Here is a 22,238-nt window from a genome sequence, read left to right as displayed (position 1 = left end):
CACTTTGTAAATATAGCGTGGCACTTTTGACCTCGGTAGGCCACATTAGCGTAAAAAAAATGCCGCTAATATGGCGTCAGGAGGCGCTAGGGGCTCTTAAATATGCCACGTAGTGTCTTGCATGATTTAGAAGGAACCTTTCTGGCTTCCTGAGGACTCTCTGTATCAGTGTGAAGTAATCACTAGAATGGAATGGAATGAAAGCTTGGTTTAGAATGTTGGAGTTCACAGGGACATTCAGGGGAACAAAGACGTGATTTACAGCTCCATGTGGGGCCTAGTCATTCAGTGGGTAACAGGATAGGAAGGACGTAAAACTACTCTTCTGCTCTGTCTCAAGGCTCCCAATTTTTGCTCTATCAGTGACTGCATCTACTTTCTCCCCACCTTCACGTTCTCCTATATCCCCTTTGTCCTTCTCCTGCTCCCTTCCTCTATTCTCTCTCCTCTCTGTCATGGTCAAGCCTGGGTTTGGCCTTTGTGTCGAACCTTATGCCCACCTCGCTCTCACATTCTCTAGCTGTACAGCCAGTCCTCATACTTGTGGTCCTGAACATGCTCAAGCAGAAGTAGTTGGCAAAGTTACATGTCTTATGAAGGTAATAAAGGTATTTTCGACAGCTGGGATTCAGCACCGGTGCTGTGGCATGACTGGCAGGAACTCTTGTGAGATCACAGTAAATCCCGGCAGCCATTTTGGATGCACAGGTGTAAATGGATCCAGGCCCAAGCTGCAGCGTTCATTATTCGAGGAGATTCCTGTGGCTGGTTGGGCGGTTCAGTGTTCTGTAACAAATTACTTTTGCGGAATCTTAAGAGAAAAGCTACTTGTGGGACCGTCTTCCATCATTGGTAAGGAGATGTCTTTTCTACAATTTGAATGATATTCTTATGTGTGACATGGTTGAATTCAGCCCGCAGTCAGCAGGGACCCTGAGTAAAGAATGTGTTTTGTGCAACAGAAAGAAAGAGACAAAACTAATTAGTCTAACTGACCTATCACTCAGACGTGCTTTGTAACAAATCATGTTCTTTGTAGTAAGTCGAGACTTTTCTTCTGTTTGACCTCAAGTGAGAATTAACGCGGGTATACAAGAGCCACATCAGGCATGATGTACGGGAAGCAACATAAAACGTACTGTGGTTATTGTGAAGTATTTCTCTTCAGGTTACAGCAAAACTATGCACATGACAGTTCCTATTTATGCTTACACGATTGTGCCGCAGTTCCAACGCCATTAGCGCCATTCTTTTTACACTAATGTGGCATTGGAAGGGGAAAAACGCTGCGCCATATTTACAAAGTGGCACAATGCATGCATTTAGCCACTTTGTAACCCTTTGCGCCACATTATGCCTGCGCGAGGCAAAATGTATTCAAGGGGGGGCCTTCTAGCACTACGGGGGCCAACAAAATAGTGTAAAGAAATCTATGAGATTCCTTTGTGCCATTTTTATCAGCATTGTTTAACGCCTGCTAAGTGCGGGTGTTAAAAAGAGGCTCCCATTGATTACAATGGGCCTCTGGGTGCTTTGCAGGATTAGCGTCATAATTTTTGACGGTAGCCCTGCAAAGCGCCGGACTTGCATCAAAAATGATGATGCTAGTCACCCTAACTACTGCCATGGTGTGCAATTTTATAAATACGGTGCACACATGGTGGCATTAAGGGGGAGCTAAGGGGCGCAAGAAAAGTGGCGCTAGGTGCAGCGCCACTTTTCATAAATATGCCCCTATGGGGGAGCTGATTTCAGAGGGCAGGTCCAATGGTGACGTGTGATACACCCTGGTAATTACATTTGTTGTTGCTGCATGCTGTTGATGACCAGTGTGTCCAGGGCAAGCCACTCATCTGTGTTGATCTTCTTCCCTGCAGTGGCTTCCCTAATTTTATTTGTATTTACTTTTGCAGTTTTATTTAGCATTTTATTCCGAAGGGTATAAGAGCACTTTGCAAGATAACAAAATATCATAGCGAAAGTCAATTGAACATTAGAAGAGTCAGATCAGTGCAATGCACTCTAGGTGATGTGGAGTAAAATTATCAATAACCACACTCTCTGTGGAATAATTTCTTGATAACCTTCCCCTCATTCGACATAACTCCGGACCACCTGTGCCACCTGGCAGAGTCTTGGGCGCAAGATAGAACTTTCAAAGGCCTTTACCTTCACAGGGTCTGAGTACACCCTAAAAGGCCATGTTATACTCCTGGGAAGACTCTCCCTCCTCTCCCCTAAACCGTCTCTGAAGGATATCTCAGGTTGCATCTTCAGAGTGGTCCTATTGGAGCAGGCGCCATAACAAGAGGTATGAATCAAATTCAGGGGGCTCAGTGGAGATGACTTCCCCAGCTCCACATCTGTTTGGTACCACTGCACATGTTCTTCAATTGTGTAAATCTCCCGAGAACTGAGAAAAACAAAGAAGTGGAAGTCCACCAATCCTCCTTGTTGAACATCATGTCTTTGCTCTCAGTGAAGAAATAGTGGCAAGGTTGAAGAGTAATAACAAATGAAAGCAGGCAATGTGTTAGATAGAAGAGTCCTTATTTGGAATATAACCAGATGACATGAAAGGCCAAACAATGCAAGCATAGGGAAGAAGGGGGTAGAATGACTGCAAACTCAAAGGAACATTAATGCACAGGTCTCGAACATTTTGATTCCCAACATCCCAGAAATTCACATATGGAACTGAGAGAGATCAGATTTTATTTATTTGCTAGTGGCATAGAAGTTAACATATACTGATTAATTAGGCTACATTTTAAAGTCTAACAGAGAAATAGCACGAGTTCTAAAATGTGCACATTTGAATGGTGGTGGACCATGTGGCTGCCATTCGTATTATGCACGTTTTAACATGAGAGATTTTGCATTCATATTAAATGAAGAACCAAACTGAGTTAAGGTAAAGAGTGTTCTTATTAAGATGTAGATTAAGAACTGAAAATATTAAATGAATATGAATTAAATTAAATGGATTTTATTGAGGCAAGTTACATCTGTGCAGAAAAATAAATGCACGTTTAAATCAGTTTTAATATGTCATGAATAATGTTTGCAATTAAATAATTTGCTTTGCCTATTTGATTTGTATTGTAAGGTGCTCAATAGGTTTAAAAACGTATTAAGGCCCTCATTATGACATTGGTGGTAAATCCTGCTTACCGCCATGCTGACTGCCGCCAACATACCGCTGGCGTGGCGGATTACCGCCACCCATATTATGACACACAAATAGCAATCTGTCAACATACAGCCACACACACAAGTCCGCCAGTCCGAACGTCAGTGATAAACTGGTGATACCAAAACTCACACCGTTACGCCAACAGAACTATGCTCACAGCATTATGACCCACGAATCACCCCGGCAGACATTCAATGACAGTAAACCATTGGCGGTACATATTGCCAAGCTCAAAATACACACACACATACAAAACAAAACTACATTGGACAATTCAAACTACACACACCTTACACCCAGTCACACACCACACCCACACCACTATAAAACACCCACCCACATTACCCGCAACCCTTTACGACTACAAACAATTGACAACTGAGAGAGAGACACCAAGAGCACCCACAGAACCAAAGCCACATTACACGATCACCCATACACCATCCACACACCTTAAAGCACACACCCCAACACATCACCCCACACACCCTCGCACTCACCACTCACATTACACCCATGACACCACAAAGACACCCCAGGTTCTCAGAGGAGGAGCTAAGGGTCATGGTGGAGGAAATCATCTGGGTAGAGCCACAGCTATTTGGAGCACGGGTGCAGCAGACATCCATTGCTAGGAAGATGGAGCTATGGTGGAGAATCGTGGACAGGGTCAACGCCGTGGGACAGCACCCAAGAACAAGGGGTAACAAGGGATGACATCAGGAAGAGGTGGAATGACCTACGGGGAAAGGTACGTTCGGTGGTATCAAGACACCAGATAGCAGTACAGAGGACTGGTGGTGGACCCCAACCTCCTCCCCCACAACTAACAACATGGGAGGAGCAAGTCTTGGCAATACTGCATCCTGAGGGCCTGGCAGGAGTAGGAGGAGGACTGGACTCTGGTAAGTCAAATCTCTATTACTATCACCCCCCCTACATGCATGCCATTACAAACCCTCACCTATACCCTCACCCTCATCACTCCACCACCTTACATACACCCCACCATCACAACCCACCCATCCCAATACCAAGCCCTGCTCGTAACATCAATGCACGGACCCCCATCACAGACCTGCATGGACACCCATCACTAAAGTTTGCACATTATAGAGAATTACCTAGCCCACAAAATCACTACTCACACAAGGCAAAGCTGCCAGGACAATTACAACCATAGAGGGCAAAACACCCATGCACAAGATGTCACACGCAAAAACAATGACACTGCATTTACATCCCCACACGTTCCCCATCCAACGTCACTGGAGAGGAGGTGCCAGCAACATCCTGTGCCCCCACAGAAGAGGCCCACAGTGATGACAGCAGCACTAGATACCTGGATCTGGATGACCAACCTGGCTCATCAGGGATCTCCGGACAGTCGGTTACCCAGGCTCCACAGAGCCTTCCCCTTCAGGAAACACCACCACAGTACCTACCCAGTGGGCCCATACCTCAGTCCCCAGGACACAGCAATCAGCAGTGTGTCCACCACTACAGGGACCCCAGGCCACCCAACAAACACAGGACGATCAGGGACCTGGGGTCAGTGGCAGTGGGCACACAGTTCAGGGGACAGAGACACAGGACAACAGCGAAGCTGGGAGGACTGCTGTGCAACAGGGGGAGTACAGGCCCAGGGAACTGACTCTCCAGGAGGCACTCACTGCGATCCTGGGAGCATACCACCATTCCCAGCAGACGATGGGCCAGATACTGGACAAGTTGCAGGAGAACATGGGGCTGCAGGAGGAACAGTACATGGGGATCAGGGAGGACTTGAAGGACATCAACACAACCCTGGTATCCATTGCAGGGGTGCTGGCAGACATGGCCAACACTATGAAGGAGGCAGTGGCACCCCACCGGGCTTCTTCCACTAGCCAAACTGATGAACAGCCCTCCACCTCTGCTAGTGGACAGGAGGCCCACCACAGGAAAAACAGGCCACCAGCACCCCCCTCCACTGCAGAAGGAGAACCACCCCACAAAAGGTCCCTGCGATCCAGGCAGAAGCCAGAGAACATTGACAAGACCCCCCAGGAAATAGGACTGCCCTGATTGTCACCCTTGTGTCCCACTCTGTCACCCTGTCCACCTTGAACTGCCATTGTTCCACTTCCTATGCCCCCTTTGGCAATGCACCAGTGATACAAATAGACTGGACTCTATCCTTGACTTTCCTCCACCATCACCCCAGCTCATTGCACATATCCCTCTACTTATTGGCACTTAAATAAACACCATTTAAAAAAATTACAAGTATGGAGTTTGTCAAATCATTGAACTATGTATTTGTTTATTAAGCTTTATACACTGCAATACAACTGTACAGAAATGTATAGATAGGAATGACCTGTAGTAGGCTGCAGTCAACACACCAGGTGCCAGAGTGGGGCACAGGTATCTGAAAATAGAGATGCCAAAGGGCACAGTAAGTGGCCATAGAATTGGGAGAATCTGCCTGCCATGTACAATGTCCAACACAAAACTGTCAATGTAAAGTAAAGTTACAGTGTCTTACAAGTGTGTCACTGGACGTACTGTCATATTATTGCTGTTCTGTTGTCCTCATCCTCATCCTCTGCCTCCTCATCTTCACTGTCCACAGGGTCCACTGCAGCCACAAACCCATCTCCAGCCTCACCCACCTGCAAAAAAGGCACCTGGCATCTCAAGGCAAGGTTATGCAACATGCAGCATGCCACGATTATTTGGCAGACCTTCTTGGGTGAGTGTACAGGGATCCACCTGTTAGATGGAGGCAATGAAACCTGGCATTCAGGAGGCCAAAGGTCCTCTCAATAATCCATTTTGTCCCCCCAGGTGCCTCATTGTAGCGTTCCTCTGCCCTTGTCCTGACATTCCTTATTGGAGTCAGTAGCCATGAGAGGTTGAGGTAACCGGAGTCACCTGCAAATATCGAGGAATACTGTTAGACACACACTAACCCTTATGGCCCCCACCATACCCATACACCAACATCCACTGGGTGGGAACCAGGGCTAACCTATTAGCCACACCCGGTGCCTCTGGAGTTGAGCCATCACATATGTGATGATGCTATTCCTCAGGATTAAGGCATCATGCACAGACCCTGGGTAGTTTGCATTGACGTGGGAGATGTACTGGTCTACCAGGCACACTATCAGCACATTCATGGAGTGAAAGCTCTTACGATTTCTGAACACCTGTTAATTTCTTCGGGGGAGGGACAAATGCAATGTGAGTACCATCAATAGCCCCAATTATGTTGGGGATATGTCCCATTGCAAAGAAGTCAGCTTTCACTGTGGCCAAATCCTCCACCTGGGGGAAAACGATGTAGCTGAGAATGTGTTTAATCAGGGCAGACAACACTCTGGTCAGCCCTATTGAGAACATTGGCTGAGACATTCCTGCTGCCAATCCCACTGTCACTTGGAAGGAGCCAGTTGCCAAGAAATGGAGCACAGATAGGACTTGCACATGATGGGGGATCCTAGTGGTCTGACGGATAGCAGATATCAGGTCAGGCTCCAGTTGGGCAGACAGCTCTGTGATTGTGGCCCTGTCCAGTCTATAGGTGAGGGTAATGGGCCTGTCCTCCATTGTTGCCAAGTCCACCAGGGGTCTGTACACGGGGGGATGTCTCCATCTCCTATTCATCCGCAGCGGTTGTAATCCAGGAGACAAAACAGTGAGTAGCTGGTCAGTATTCCATATTTCCAAAAACTACATTGCATTGCATGTTGTGACTGTAACACAATATTGTATTATAGGCCCAAATGGTGCCTATGTGTACTGTAACACAGTTAGGTGCCATGGCCTACCCCCCTGAAATGGAGACCTCCTGTCCTGTGTGGATGGACGTGTGGAAAATGAGGTAATGCCACTGACGTTGTGCGCCATTGCGGGAGGTGGTCGAGTACCGCCGTGCAACTCCTCATTGGTTGTCATTGGGCGCTATGGGTTACAGTGGCCAATGGTGATGTACGCCGGCAGTGACGGTATACACCGCCCAGAAGTGACCACCATTTTCTGTCTGTTCACTCACTTGCTTCCTGACTTTCAAAAGGAGAGGACCTTCACTGCAAGTGCTGCTGTGACCTGTGTCTGGAACCGACCATGGCTCGTGTCACTGGGGAAAGGGCCCCTGCGTTCACCGCTGCGGAGTTGGAGAGACTGGTGGATGAGGTCCTAACCCAGTACCGAATGTTGTGTGGGCCTCCAGACCAACAGCTGAGTACACTGTGACCACAATGCATGGGGCATGAATGCATGGAGTACTGTGTGGGAGGGCCTCGTGTGGGGGGTTGGTGGGTGGGCCTTGGGCAGCGTGTTGCATGTATGGTGGGCAATGTCTGTGCATAAGGCGATGTGAGGGCTATGGTGGGACATGAGTGTAACATGCCAGATGGTCTGATTGATTCCTTTTCATATGGGTATTTCTCTGCAGGTCAGCGCCCATCAGAAAAAGGGTATATGGCATGCCATCGCCAAGGACGTGTGGACCCTTGAGGTCTACAGTAGGCAGAACACCCACTGTCACAAACGGTGGGAGGACCTGAGACCCTGGACAGCAGAGGCCCAGCTGGGGATGGCCTCCCAACGAGGAAGGGGTGCTGTTCGAACCCTGACCTCCCCTGATGGCCCGCATACTAGCTGTGGCCTATCCAGAGCTGGATGGTCGCTTGAGAGCATCACAGCAGCCACAAGGGGGTGAGTACAGTTTCCCAATAGATTATTTGTCTGTGGTGGGGTGGTCTCTGGGTGGGGGATGTGGGCCTGTGGGTGCCCCTAGTCCAGGCCAGACATTGCAGGGTAGGTCCCATGTTGGGCAGGGTCTGCTGTATACCACCTCCTACCAAGCTAGTAGGCATCCAATACTGGGCAGGGGTCTGTGGGTCTCAGGTATGCTGCTTTTGGCATTAGATATTCCTGCCCATGGCCTGGTGACTAGCATTGTGACTGGTTGTGCATTGCCTAGTGCACAGTGGTGTTGGAGCAGCCATTGACCAAGTGTATCCTTTGTCTCTTCCCCCTCCTTTTTGTTTTATCACCCTGTCCTTATGTGCATTAGCATCATCTGGCGGAGGAGCAGAGGCACCGGTGACGGAGGGAGCTGCATCCCACAGGGCCCAGAAGGCCAATCCACTGACGGTGAGGGCACCAGTGGGATAGAGGGCAAGGGGAGCACCACAGCGGAGACAGGAGGGGACACTTCTGACAGTGATACCTCCTCGATGGAAGGTCCCTGGTGGTGGTGGACACCTCTGTGCCCACCCCAACTACATATACTGCCGCCACCTGCCGCACCAGCCCGCCCTCTCAGCAGCCCCTCACCATGTTTCCTGTGCTGGCTCACCCAGGAGGGTGGGCATCTCCTTCACCCCAAGCACCTCAGGCCCTGCCCCAGTTAGCTCTGCTGCCCTGAGTGAGGAGACTATTGACCTCCTGAGATCCATCTCTGTTGGGCAGTCAAGCATTGTGAATGACATCCAGGGGCTGGCAGGCCATCTGCAACAAACCAATGCATTCCTGGAGGACATTCACTCCGACATGGCTGCCCAACAGAGATCAATCCAGGCTCCGGCCTCCTCTATGATGGCAGCCATTGTACCTTTTTCTAGCCTCCCCTCTCCGACCTCCTCTACCAAGTCCCATTCCCCTAAACCCCAACCTATCCCAAGCACACAGGCAGACCAGCATGCACACAAGACAACACACAGGAGTGGCTCAAGTAAACACAAGCACCACACATTATCCCACAGGCACTCACACAAACACCATCCTGATGCAGACATACCAACATCCTCTGCCTCCACTGTGCCCCCTCCTCCTCCTTCACCTCCTTCCCGGTAGCATCTCCACTCACACCTGCATGCACTACATCCCCATCCACTACCTCCATCACCATCACGCCTATCACTACACACCCCTCACTGGCAGTCGCCACCCCCACATCCATGCACATGTCCCCTGTGTCCTCTCCCACGGTGTCTGTGCCCCCTCCTCCCAAAGTACACAAACGCAAGCACTCCGACACCCAACAGCCATCCACCTCACAACAGCATCCAGTCCATGCACCTGCACCCAAACTCAGAAGACAGACACCTCCTACAACCACTCCCTCTTCCTCAGCTCCTCAGCTCCCAAACCTTCACCCTCTTCCTGCCCCAATGTCCCTAAGAAGCCTTTCCTCTCCACCGTTCACCTCTTCCCTCCCCCTCCCTCCTTCATGTCGGCCAGGGTGGTCAGAACCCGAACGATCACCTCATGCACCCATCCCCCACCACTGCCAGCACTGCCACCAGTACCGCCACCAGCACCAGCAGCCCCAGTGGGAAGCTGTCCGAGGCTGAAAGGGATGGGCTGGAGCCTCCCCACACCACTGCCAGCACCCCTGCCAGCAGCAGCAGCCCCAGTGCACAGGCGTCCGAGGCTGCAGGGGATGGTCTGGATCATCCCCTCACCACTGCCAACACCGCCACCAGCACCACCGCCAGCAGCAGCAGCCCCAGTGGGCAGCCATCCAAGGCTGCAGGGGATTGGCTGGAGCCTCACCCCACCACTGCCAGCACCGCCACTACCACCACTGAGCAGCTGTCACTGCCAGTGGGTAGTGTGTAGTCCTGCCTCCATGGGCTGTATTGCATCCTGGACCCTGCTAATCCTGTAGGTGTGACACCAAGGTGAGAGACTGTGACCTTGCACTCCCCAAGTGCTGCATCACAGGGCATAAAGCCCCCTCCATAACAGGTGGATGAAGCCATCCACTCACCCCATCCTTGCCAGGATGAAGCACACTGGGCACTATGCCCCCTCCAGAACCAGTGGAGAAGCCATCCACTAGTGAGACTGTGGCCTTGCACTCCCCAGGAGCAAGCAGTGGGCAAACCACCCACTAGAGAGACTCTGGCCTTGCACTCCCCAGGACCAAGCATTGGGCAAATCACACATTTGAGAGACTGTGGTCTTGCACTCCCCAGGACCAAGCAATGGTCAAACCACCCACTTGAGAGACTGTGGCCTTGCACTCCCCAGGACCAAGCAGTGGGCAAACCACCCACTTGAGAAACTGTGGCCTTGCACTCCCCTGGACCACGCAGTGGACAAATCACCCACTTGAGAGACTGTGGCCTTGCACTCCCCAGGACATTGCACAGGGCATGTAGCCCCCTCTAGGACCAGTGCCATTGTACCATCTTCTGGCTGAGGTGCCCCCCCATTCCCCACCCCCCTGATGTGCCTGTGTATTTTTGACCTGATACCCCTGCAGTGTTCTCTCCATGTTGTTGCAGGAGTGAGGTAGGACCTTGGCCTGTGTGTTGTGGCCCTGCGGCCCATGGACATTGAGGACTGGGCAGTGTCCCTCCATTTGTAAATATGTATATACATTTTGAATTTGAAGCACATATTTATACTATTCTGTCTTATTACACTCACTTTAATCAATTCCTTTTGTCCTTGCATTATTCCTGAGTGCTATGTGGTAGATATGTAATGTTAGTGCATCTGGTTGTGTGTATGGTGTTGGGGATGGGGGTGTTGCGTGTTGTGTGTGTGTGTCACTCTCTTTTTCCTCCCCCCTCCCTTGTGTGCTAGGTGGCAGTACTCACCGTGGTCGTCTTTGCCGGCTTTGCTGCTCGTAATGCAGGAAAAGGTATACAAGCATGGGGAAGATGTGCTACTCGGGCTACATGGTGTCGTGGTTGTTCCCTGTGTCTCCAGAGGTGAGTCCTTTGACTTTCGTGTTCTATTTCTGCCGTGCTTTTGATGTTGTTGGTACCGCCTGGCAAAAGGTGGCGGATAGGTATGTCTTAATTGTGTGGGCAGTACATTGTCTTCCGCCTGGCTGTTGGCAGTTACCGCGTGGTGCTTGTTGCTATCGCCGTGGCAGTCGGTGTGTTAAAGTAGCTGTCCGTGTGAGCGGTTTCCCCTGTGCTCATAATTCCAGTTTTTTTACAGCTGGCCTTTTGGCTGTATTACTGCTGCTTTATAACCAACCACCAGGGTTGTAATGAGGGGCTAGGTGTATTAATGTGTCTTAAGGCTTTCTTAGCTTAACTAGGCCTGAAAGATTCATATTGCATTAGTGGAAAATCTCTTGTTTATTCTGTCCCTTCTGACCTGAATTCTTTCCCTAGGTCACTGAAGTGATGTTGAATGACCTATTGTATTGAAGACAAGGAGCATGAGTGTCTCTAACACTGTTGCATTATTTGTTCTAGTTGTCGAACCTGACAGGAAACTTGTGATCCCCATGAAAATGTAGTTGTTCATTTAGTGTACCGTGTAGATAATGTAATATTTTGCCGGAACTGTGAGAAATTATTGAAATGACAATGCACTTTGGCTGAGAAAATCTGGAATAGTTGCAAATTTGATAGTGCCATTAATAGCCATTGGACTCTGAATCTGATGCCTGAAGTGAGCCCACTTACAGGACCAATCAAGAGGATTGTGGTTATTTTAATTAGTGAGAAACTTTGAAATGTGGAGTTACTTCTGCCTTGTAACTGTCCCGAACTATGCCAGAGTCTGTCTAATCTTGTCTTAAATCTGCTGTCACCCCCTGTTTTCCTCAAATCCTCTGAAGAGTTTTCTCATCTTAGTCTCAACTGCCTATTCTGTTATGATGTTCAGAGCTAACATGTCCAACTAATTCTGAACTGCTGATCTGTCCTATGGGCAGCCAGTGTTCTGCACTGTCCTGATGCTGCTGTCAACTGATGTCGGAAGAAAGTGTCCGTCCTACCTGTTGAAGTAGTACTGTCTGCTGTCCCACGAGGAGAAGAATAACTAAATGTGATTTCTTGTTTCCTTTTCAGTTTACATAATTACGCCAGTGTTTTTTTGGTGAGTTGCCCTAGCTAGATGTTTTTCCAAATTAATTTTGTTGCTCTTTTATTTTTGCTTTTGCCCGCATGTGCAATTGTAATTATATTTATATAGCACTTACGATCCCTGACGAGACATTGAAGCACTTTTTGGAGAGTAGCACGCTACTCCGGAACCCAAAACGATTATTTGGTGGATTAGTGTATGAGTATACTATTATTATGAGTTGATTTGAGCAGAGGATATCTGAGTTTGTTAGTAGGTCTGAATAGAATAATGGAGGGATAGTGGAGGGAAGAATACAGAAGTGTTAATTGGAAGCTTATAGTAATAGGATGAGGCTATCATTGAGTAAAGGAAAGATATAGAAGGGAGGAGTCTAGAGAAAGGGTTTAGGAAGATCATAGTAGTAGAAGGGGTTTTGGATGAGTCAAAGGTGAGATAAGTGAGGGGGAAATTAGTAGGGTTGTTTGGGAGATCATAGTAGTAAACTGAGGTTCTGTGTGAGCCAGGAACGGTAGAGGAGGGAATAGCTTAGGCAGGGCGTTTGGGAGAAATGGGTAGAATGGGTTTGGGAGAAGTCAGAGAGTGGGGATGGAGGATAGATTGATAGAGGTATAGGGTGATGGGGAGACAGAGTAAAGTGTATGAGAGAGTGTTTTTTTTTCTTCCTCTTGTACAATAGGACTAAAATAATAAATAGATATATAAATGCATCGTAATGGAATATATGTGTAAGGAATATAATAATGGATATAATATTTTGGGCCCGTTCCCACATATGCAACTCTAAATTTGTGCAAGTGATAGGAATGGCCCAGCCCTGAAATCTGAAATGATTGTGGAAACTGTATTTTGATTATTAACTGATGTCACCATCATCTGCTTTGAAATGTAATAATAATGTTGTTAGAAAAGGGGTCTTTGGTGGGCAGTCAGGATACCCCCTGTCCACGCAAGGACCCTCACTCTAGTCAGAGTAAAGGAGAATCACCCTCAGTTAACCCCCACGCACCCCCCTTGGCCCCAGCAGGCAGCCTTAACTTCAGAAGAAATATGTAAAGTATTTGTCCCAACACACACAGTAATACAGTGAACCACTACAAAATTACACAACACAGGTTTAGAAACATAGGTAATATTTATCTAAACAAAACGACAAAAATCCACCATCCACAAGTCAAGACATGAATTTTCAAAAGAATATGGGCCTGATTCTAACTTTGGAGGACGGTGTTAAACCGTCCCAAAAGTGGCGGATATACCACCTACCGTATTACGAGTCCATTATATCCTATGGAACTCGTAATACGGTAGGTGGTATATCCGCCACTTTTGGGACGGTTTAACACCGTCCTCCAAAGTTAGAATCAGGCCCTATGAGTCTTAGGGCCTTATATACGAACACATTTTCCCATAGACACAGAATGGGCAAAACTGCTTGCTACATCTGGCCCTAGATCCTTAGAAAATAGTGAGATTGCTATTTTTGCACAAAGTACTTGGTTAGCATCAAAAATCAAAAATAAATCCGCATGGGCGAGGGTGCGTCAGAAAAGTCAGCGATGCGTTGATTCCCCACTCGCAAGTGAATCCGTGTGTCTTTTCATTCTCCGGTCGGGTCGGCGATGCATTGTTTTTCTCCCTCGTTAGAGAGCGATGCATCGATTTCCAGATGGGGCACCTCAGATCAGTGCAGAGTCGGGTTGATTTGGATGCCCAGGCCCGATGCGAAGGAAATCCGGTCGTATGGTATCAGAAAACAGTGCGTCGTGGGGTTTGTGCCATTATCTGCCTCCATAAGCGAGTGTTGATTGTTGTTTCGTAAGCCGCGTTGCATCGATTTCCAAGCTGCGATGCAGGTGGAGCGTCGATTTCAGCCGCATCATGGCAGGTGCATCGAAAATGTCCCCACACGGCGGTCTGTGTGTGGATTTTCACTTCTTGTTTGCCAACTTCACCTTTCAAGGGCCCAGGAGCTGGATAGGGCACCACTTGGCAGGGCGGGAGTCTCAGCAGAGAGTCCAGGTGCTGGCAGGTCTTTGATAGCCGTGAGACTTCAACAACAGGAGGCAAGCTCAGTTCAAGACCTTGGAGATTCTTCTTAAGCAGGAATGCACAACAAAGTCCAGTCTTTGTCCCCTTTCACAGGAAGAAGCAGCAACTTCAGGATAGCCCAACAAAGCACAGTCACAGGGAGGGGCAGCGCTTCTCATCAGCTCTTCTCCTTGGCATAGGTTCCTCTTGAATCCAGAAGTGATCTAATCTTCAGGGGTTTTGGGTCCACTAATTATACTCCTTTCTGCCTTTGAAATAGGCAAACCTCAAAGGAAAGTCTCTTTTGTTTGTAAGATCCTGCCTTGCCCAGGCCAGGCTCCAGATACAGACCAGGGGGTTGGAGACTGCATTGTGTGATGGCAGGCACAGCCCTTTCAGGTATGTGTGACCTCTTATCTCCTCCCTCCCAGCACAGATGGCTCATCAGGATTTGCAGGCTACACCCCAGCTCCCTTTGTGTCACTGTCTAGAAAGAGGTGCAAACAGTCCAACTGTCAAACTGCCCGAGACAGGGAATCCACAAACAGGTAGAGTCACAGAATGGTTTAAGCAAGAAAATGGCTACTTTCTAAAAGTGGCATTTTCAAACACACAACCTAAAAACAAACTTTACTAAAAGATGTATTTTTAAATTGTTAGTTCAGAGACCCTAAACTCCACATTTCTATCTGCTTCCAAAGAGAATCTGCACTTTAATGATATTTAAAGACAGCCCCCATGTTAATCTATGAGAGAGATAGGCCTTGCACAGTGAAAAACGAATTTGGCAGTATTTCACTGTCAGGACATATAAAGCACATCAGTATAAGTCCTACCTTAAACATATACTGCACCCTGCCCATGGGGCTACCTAGGGCCTATCCTAGGGGTGCTTAACATGTAGAAAAGGGAAGGTTTAGGTTTGGCAAGTGGAATTGGCAGTTTAAAACTAAAAACACAGACACTGCAGTGGCAGGTCTGAGCCATGTTTACAGGGCTACTCATGTGGGTGGCACAACCAGTGCTACAGGCCCACTAGTAGCATTTGATTTACAGGCCCTGGGCACCTGTAATGCACTGTACTAGGGACCTATTAGTAAATCAAATATGCCAGCCATGGAAAGCCACATACATTCTACATAGGAGCACTGGCACTTTAGCACTGGATAGCAATGGTAAAGTGCCCAGAGTATCAAAAACAGCAAAACCAGAGTCCAGCATACATCAACATCCTGGGAAACAGAGCAAAAAGTTAGGGGTGACAATGCCAAGGATGCCAAGCCTAACAAACGTGCATATTGTGTTGTTGCTAATCTATATTATTCTTTTGGCGTGTTTAACAGTTTTGATGTTTAGTAGGTGAAATCTTTTCAGACGTTTCGTTCAACCTATGGTTTTTATGTATGTTTATAATTTAATTTTGTGCACCATATTTGTGACATTGATTCTGGGATTGTATTAAAGCTTTGAAACTTTATTTAGTTTGGAGTTTGATTTAGTGTTAAATTGTTCATGGTGCTTAGAATTGTTTATGGTTTATGTAATTGACTTGTGATTGTTTATGGTTTATGTAATTGACTTGTGATTGAATGATTCTTACTACTACACTCTTCTCCAAGTCCAAAAATCTAGTCAACCTCAATTGGTGATAAAAGTGATATTGTCTCACCAGTGCTTTTGTGTTGTCTGAACCTGAAGTGGGGAGAAAATCTTCCCAGCACAATGTGCCAGCAGTTTTGGTAGCAGAGTTATGGTTTTGTCTTGTGAGGAGGAGAGTCAGAATTTGCCCACATTGTGAGTTGTTCTTGGTGTAGTGTAAAGGTTGATGACATTCCAGTGTTGTGTTACAAGTGCACAGTACGTGTTTTGAGTAGGGTTTGCGCTTGCAAAGCTTTGGCTAAATTGCGGTGAAATTTGATGTATGAAGTGAGGAGTGAGTGTGCGTACTCCAGTTAATTGAGTAGGGAGTTTCCACACTCCAAATAAGAGAGCAGGGAGTTGGCATACTCAAAGTGAATGTTGAGGTTTGTGCAAAAACATTGCCCACATGGTTGTTGTTATTTACGGGGTCTGCAAGGTCTAAGACTCCGAAGTATTGTACGAGTGTATGGAGACATTTGGTTAGTTTATTGTCAGGGGTGAGGTGTTGGTCGATTGAGCTCTGTCAACAATACCAGTAGAATTCCTTTAATTGTGAGTGTTCTTACTTGGTATTAGATAAATCCTGAGTGCACAAGGAGAATCCTTTCCAATCCGAGTGAGGTTTGTCGGTCAAATCTTACTTGCATCTGTGAGAAAGCTATAGCAGGAAGAATAGCTGTTTGTATGAAAGGCCACAGTCGAAAGTTCCGTACATCTTTTAAAGCATTTGAGTCCTACCCGTAGTGAGCAAACAGGTTTTGGTTTTGTGCTAGCAATATTTGCATTTAGATTTCGTGTGAGAGACGGATGAGACGGCTGTGAGGTGAACTGCAGCTGCTGAACAAAGTGAGTGTAATGTCATTTGGTCTGCGCTGAGTTAGGTCGGTTGGTGAGAAAAGCTGTGCATGGATTAGTGGACAAGACTGTGCTGCCATAAGTTGAGAAAAGCTTGTGAAAAGGATTGTGGGATTGAAAATTACTTCCTGGGTTTGTAGAATTTGTGTTTGTGAATTATATTAGTGTAAAAATGACATTTTTCAAAGCTATAAGGAGTGCGTTGAGAGGAGATATTGTTATTCCAGTTAGAGAGGGTGAGCCTACTCAACTTGAGGGTACACCGGTATTCCTGTAATGGAGGAGAAAGGAGTTTCAGCATGTCTTTGGGTAAATCAATGGTGTAAAATAACTGAGAATGAAGGTACCTTAGCTTTTCCCTCTTACGGATGTTTTAATTTGAGAATATTGGAGAATTTGAGGAGGGTGTTGTATGAATCAAACCCCCTTCCTAGACCTGCACTATTTGAAGCACTTGCTATTTGGGAATTGGTTGCAAGACAAAAAGAGGCTCAGAAATTTGAAAGAAGATTGAGAAAAGCAGAAAAGACGCTAGTTGAAGCTCGATGGGATGCAGAGCAGAGAATGTGGAGAGCAGATACATTACACACAGTGAAGTTATTTCCAGCAGTTTCACAGGAAGAAATCTGAGGAAGATACAGAACAGAAATTGGATAAAAATAAAAGGGTAGCAATTGTTGAGAGTGGTTAATTTATAACTCAGTTGTTGCGGAATCGTCTCCCACCATATAATGCGGTTGCATTAGTGAGTCAGACTGTAGTCCTGTGTTTCTACAACTCCAGTTGCACAAAGATAGGTTCAGATAATTCCAAAGGTACCTACTGCTAATGTTGCACTGGTGCCCACAGTTTATCTAACAGTTCCAAATGTTAATACATTTCAGAATGTCCCAGTTCCATTTATGTCACAGCCTATTCAGAATGCAGGAATGACTCAATTTGTGTCCACGCCAAATGCACAGACAGCTGCACAATTTGTGAGCCAGAGACAGGCAATGGCTATGTATTCCCCAGTGATGACACCACAGAATGCTGTCCCAAATCAGTCAATTCAAACTTTTAGTACAGTCTAATCTGGCCAAAGTAAAGGATTAGTGTTCCCACCAAGTGAAACAAATTTGGCAGGACCAGAAGCATTAACAGTTCCTGTAGTCATAGGTCCAGTGGTCCTGTTGCATGCCTAGGGTAGTCACAAGAGTGAGCCCCAGATTCCAAATTCAATATCAGCAATTAATTAACCTTTTGGAACTAAGGCAGAAATGGAGAGACTGAGCACTACTGTGCAAGCCATGTCCCCTATGAATTTGTTTGGTTCGAACCAGACTCATAATGGAGTGGGTTCACTGATTGATGCAAAATGTCTCTCATGCTCTACAGGTTTGTCTGTATTAGCTCAGGAGCAGGTTTTGAGAACATCCTGTATTCATCCACAGACTCTAGCTAGAGGTATTAACATTAGTTTACAATGGTAATCAGCAGAACAATTGACTGAATTGTTAGACATGGCCAGATTAAAATTGGAATTAAATGAAATGATTGAGGAAACAGATTAGATTCTTACATTGAAAATAAATTACACTTCATGTACAAGGATGCTACTCGTTGAGCAGGACAGGTTTATGAGAAATTAGCTAGTTTGGCTGAGAAATATGAAATCAAGATGAATTGAAGAAGAGTTACAGATCAGAATTTGATTTGCAGGACATTGTGAACATGACATCACATGGAATGAAACGTCACATTAAGGAGTTGATTCAAAACCTTCAAACATAGAGAGCATTAGATAAATGGGAAGGCAGATGGCAAAAGAAAAGAGATCAGGAGAAAAAGCTGACTGCATCTTCAAATTATGTACAAGAAGCTGAAGGAGCTGTTAAAATTATGCCAATGAAAGAAATTCTGTGAGGGACTTTGATTCTTGTCCCATGGGGCAGGAGTGACATACTTTCATTTACAAATGATTAGCCAAAGTTGAGGGACAAACCAGTGGAACAGTACCAACAAACAGTAAGATTTGTCAAGCTTGCAAAATGTTTGTGGGAAGATTTGGACACTTCATTTGAGATTGTGGTTCCAGCTGATTTGTGGGTTGAGTGTAAGCGGAGTGTTGGCTGGCCAAAGCATGAGTTGCCAAGGGATGCAGTAAAAGTTGTACCATTTGAAGAAATTATGAAAACCTATTAGAAGGTGATTGAGTTTTTGAAAACTAGAGTTTCCCCTAAAGATATTGATTGGCAAAGGATTGACAGGATATATCAGGAGACAAAGCAATCTGTTCATGCTTATTATGAGAGATTGTTGCAAGCATTCAAGCACTACAGTGGCACAGAGATTATTGAACCTAGAGACATTATTATTGTTTGATGAAGTATTGAATTACGCAAAAAACGGTAGCGATGAAATTGAGTTGAAGCAGAAAAGGTTGAGGGAAAAGGCAATGGGGATGCAAATCAGGTCTGCCCAAGCAGCAGGTATGCGGGGATCATAGTGAATGGTGAACATGGGAGGAATGCAGGGAACACCGCATCAAGGAAATATGTTGCCAGATAAACTAGAAAGTGCCGCACCAGCTGTGATGTGCCACTTTCTTGCTTCACCCAGCACTCCCGAACAACACCTTGTGTGCGCCTTATTTACAATACCGCACACCATGGCACACGTTAGGACAATAGCATCAGATTTTTTGATGCTATAGTGGTACTTTGCAGGATTAGCGCCATAAATGATGCCACTAATCCTGTGAAGTAAAGAGAGGCCCATTGAAAGTAATGGGTGCATCATTTTAACGTTTGCTCTGAGAAGGAGTTAAAAATGACACTAAAAATGGCACAGTGAAATGTTGTACCTACCTGCGGTGAAATGCCCCCCTTGCATACATTATGCCTGGTGCAAGCATGATGTGGCGCAAGGGGTTACAAAGTGGCGCAATGTAAGCATTGCGCCAGTTTGTAAATATGGCTAAGGAGAATGGCCTCCTTAACGCTACATTAGTGTAAAACAAAATGACACTAGTTTGGCACTAGGTTGCCCTAGGTCCTTGTAAATCTGCCCCATGCTGCCTCAGTATGGAGGCAGAGGTCATGGAATTCAAGTAGATCTGAATGCGAATGTAGCTGACGTTCAAAACTGAAACAAATGCTTCCTTGTCATGCATGCGGCAACATTGGACATTGGAAATAGGAATGTCTCTTTAGTAACATAAATAATTTGGTGAAATGTGGTAGTGTAGCACAGATGGCAAACAACAGTCAATTTCAAAATCAAAGAGTTTAAAGGCCTCAAAATCAAACCATGAATGTTCCTACTGGAGGAGTCTAAATGCAGGGTCCCCAGCAGCAACAACAATTTCCCCAAAAACAAATTCAAGTCCCAGAGGAAATGCAGATGCCGCAAGCACCGATGGCACGAACCAAAGAACAAATGCAAATGTAAATCAGTTAATCACACATTAACCATTGACTGATTTCAGTGATGGTGAAATGAGTGAAAAATACATGAGCAAGAGTTCAGAAGAGGAAGAAAGTGGATTAGCTGCCTCATTGGAGGTAGAAGAGCATGGTCCCTATGTGAATGCAAGGGTTATGGGTCATGATGTTTCATTCCTGGTTGACACAGGAGCAACTTGTTCCACTGTCAGATCTGCAGAAGTTCATAATGTGCCCTTTCGGGAAGGACAATTCATTTTGATGGAGTAGCAAACCAGCATTTGTTACACCTCATTACAGAGCCCATTCCATTTAAAATAGGAACCTTTGAAGAACTGTCCCAATCATAGTTTACAATTCAAGTCCTGTGAGTCTATTAGGAAGAGACTTGCTATACAACTTAAAATGTTCCATCACTTGTACACATGAAGGGAGGGCAATTCAAACCAATAGTGATCATGAAACTTCCAACCAAATTGATGAGATGCATCCTCTCATTACATTGTTTTCTGCCATGAAAGTTAAAGACCTGCCTGATGAATAAGAAGACACAGTAACTCTGAGACTTTGGGATCTCTGTGGGAAAGCTATTTGACTTATTTGAGTTGTTGAACCAGTCAAAGTGTCTGTTAAGCGAAATGATGCAGTTTTTACCAGAACACCACAATATAATGTCTCTAGAAGTGATTGATGGTATAACCTCAGTAATTGTAGACTTTGTTGAGCAGGGAGTGTTAAAAGAAGTGATTGGCAGCCCATGTAATTAACCAATTGTGGGATTGCAAAAGCCAAGTGGGAAATATTGTATAGTTTAGGATTTGAGAAATGTAAACCTAATTGTGGTATCCTGTTGTCCTGTAGTACCAAATCCAGCAGTGATTTTAATTCAGATTCCATGTGAAGCAGAATGGTTTTCAGTTATCGATTTGTCACGGGCATTTTTCTCACTGCCCTTGCATGAGGATAGTCAGGACCATATTTATACTTTTTTAGCGCCGCATTTGCGCTGTTTTTTTACGCAAAAACGGCGCACACCTACAAAATACAATTGTATTTTGCAAATTTGCGCTGTTTTTGTGTCAAAAAATGACGTAAATGCGGCACTAAGAAAGTATAAATATGGGCCTCAGTTCCTCTTTATATTCTGATTCAACAACCGTGTGTATTCATGGTGCCGCACTCCACAGGGGTTTTCAGAATCTCAGTCCATTTTTAATCAGATCCTGAAGAAGAACTTAGGTGGTCATTCCAACCTTGGCGGTAAAAGCCGCTTACCGCTGTCAGAAGACCGCCAACATCCCGCCGCGTCTGCGGTAAACCGCCACGGTCATTCTGACCCACAACAGGCAAACCGCCAAAATACAGACATCCACAAAACTCCGCCACACCAAAGACCAGCGAGAAACTGGCGATGACCAAACCTCCACCGTCACGCCAACAGAAATATGCCCACACTATCACGACACACGAATCCACGCGGCGGTCTTTCAACCGCGGTATTCCATTGGCGGTACACACCGCCGCGCTCAAAATACACACACTCTTACAAATCACAGCCACATTGGACAATTGCAAATACACACACCTGATGCACATACACACACCACACCCACACGCCCAATACACTATAAAACACCCACCCACATCACCCACAAACCTCCACTCCTAGAGAATCGGTACCACACACAGAGAAATAGATATCCGAGCACCCAGACGCGCATATTACATTCACCCAGCAATATTACCACACACTTCCCACAACACACCAATGCACATCACCACACTTAGCACCACACAATCCACACCACACATCACCCACACCACCCCATGGCACCGCAAAGACACCCCAGGTTTTCTGAGGATGAACTCAGGGTCATGGTGGAGTAAATCGTACGGGTAGAGCCACAGCTCTTCGGAACACAGGTGCAGCACACCTCCATTGCCAGGAAGATGGAGCTATGGAGCAGAATAGTCGACAGGGTCAACGCTGTGGGACACCACCCAAGAAATAGGGACGACATCAGGAAGCAGTGGAACGACCTACGGGGGAAGGTGCGTTCAATGGTATCCAGGCACAACATCGCGGTTCAGCGGACTGGCGGCGGTCCACCACCTCCTCCCCCAGAATTTACAACATGGGAGGAGCAGGTCTTGGCGATCCTGCATCCTGAGGGCCTCGCAGGAGTATCTGGAGGAATGGACTCTGGTAAGTCTCATCTTCACTACTTCATCTCCCCCACCCCACCAGCATGCCA

The sequence above is a fragment of the Pleurodeles waltl genome, chromosome 1_1 (genome assembly GCF_031143425.1).
Source record: "Pleurodeles waltl isolate 20211129_DDA chromosome 1_1, aPleWal1.hap1.20221129, whole genome shotgun sequence".
Lineage (NCBI taxonomy): Eukaryota > Metazoa > Chordata > Amphibia > Caudata > Salamandridae > Pleurodeles > Pleurodeles waltl.
This window is presented reverse-complemented; position numbering follows the sequence as displayed.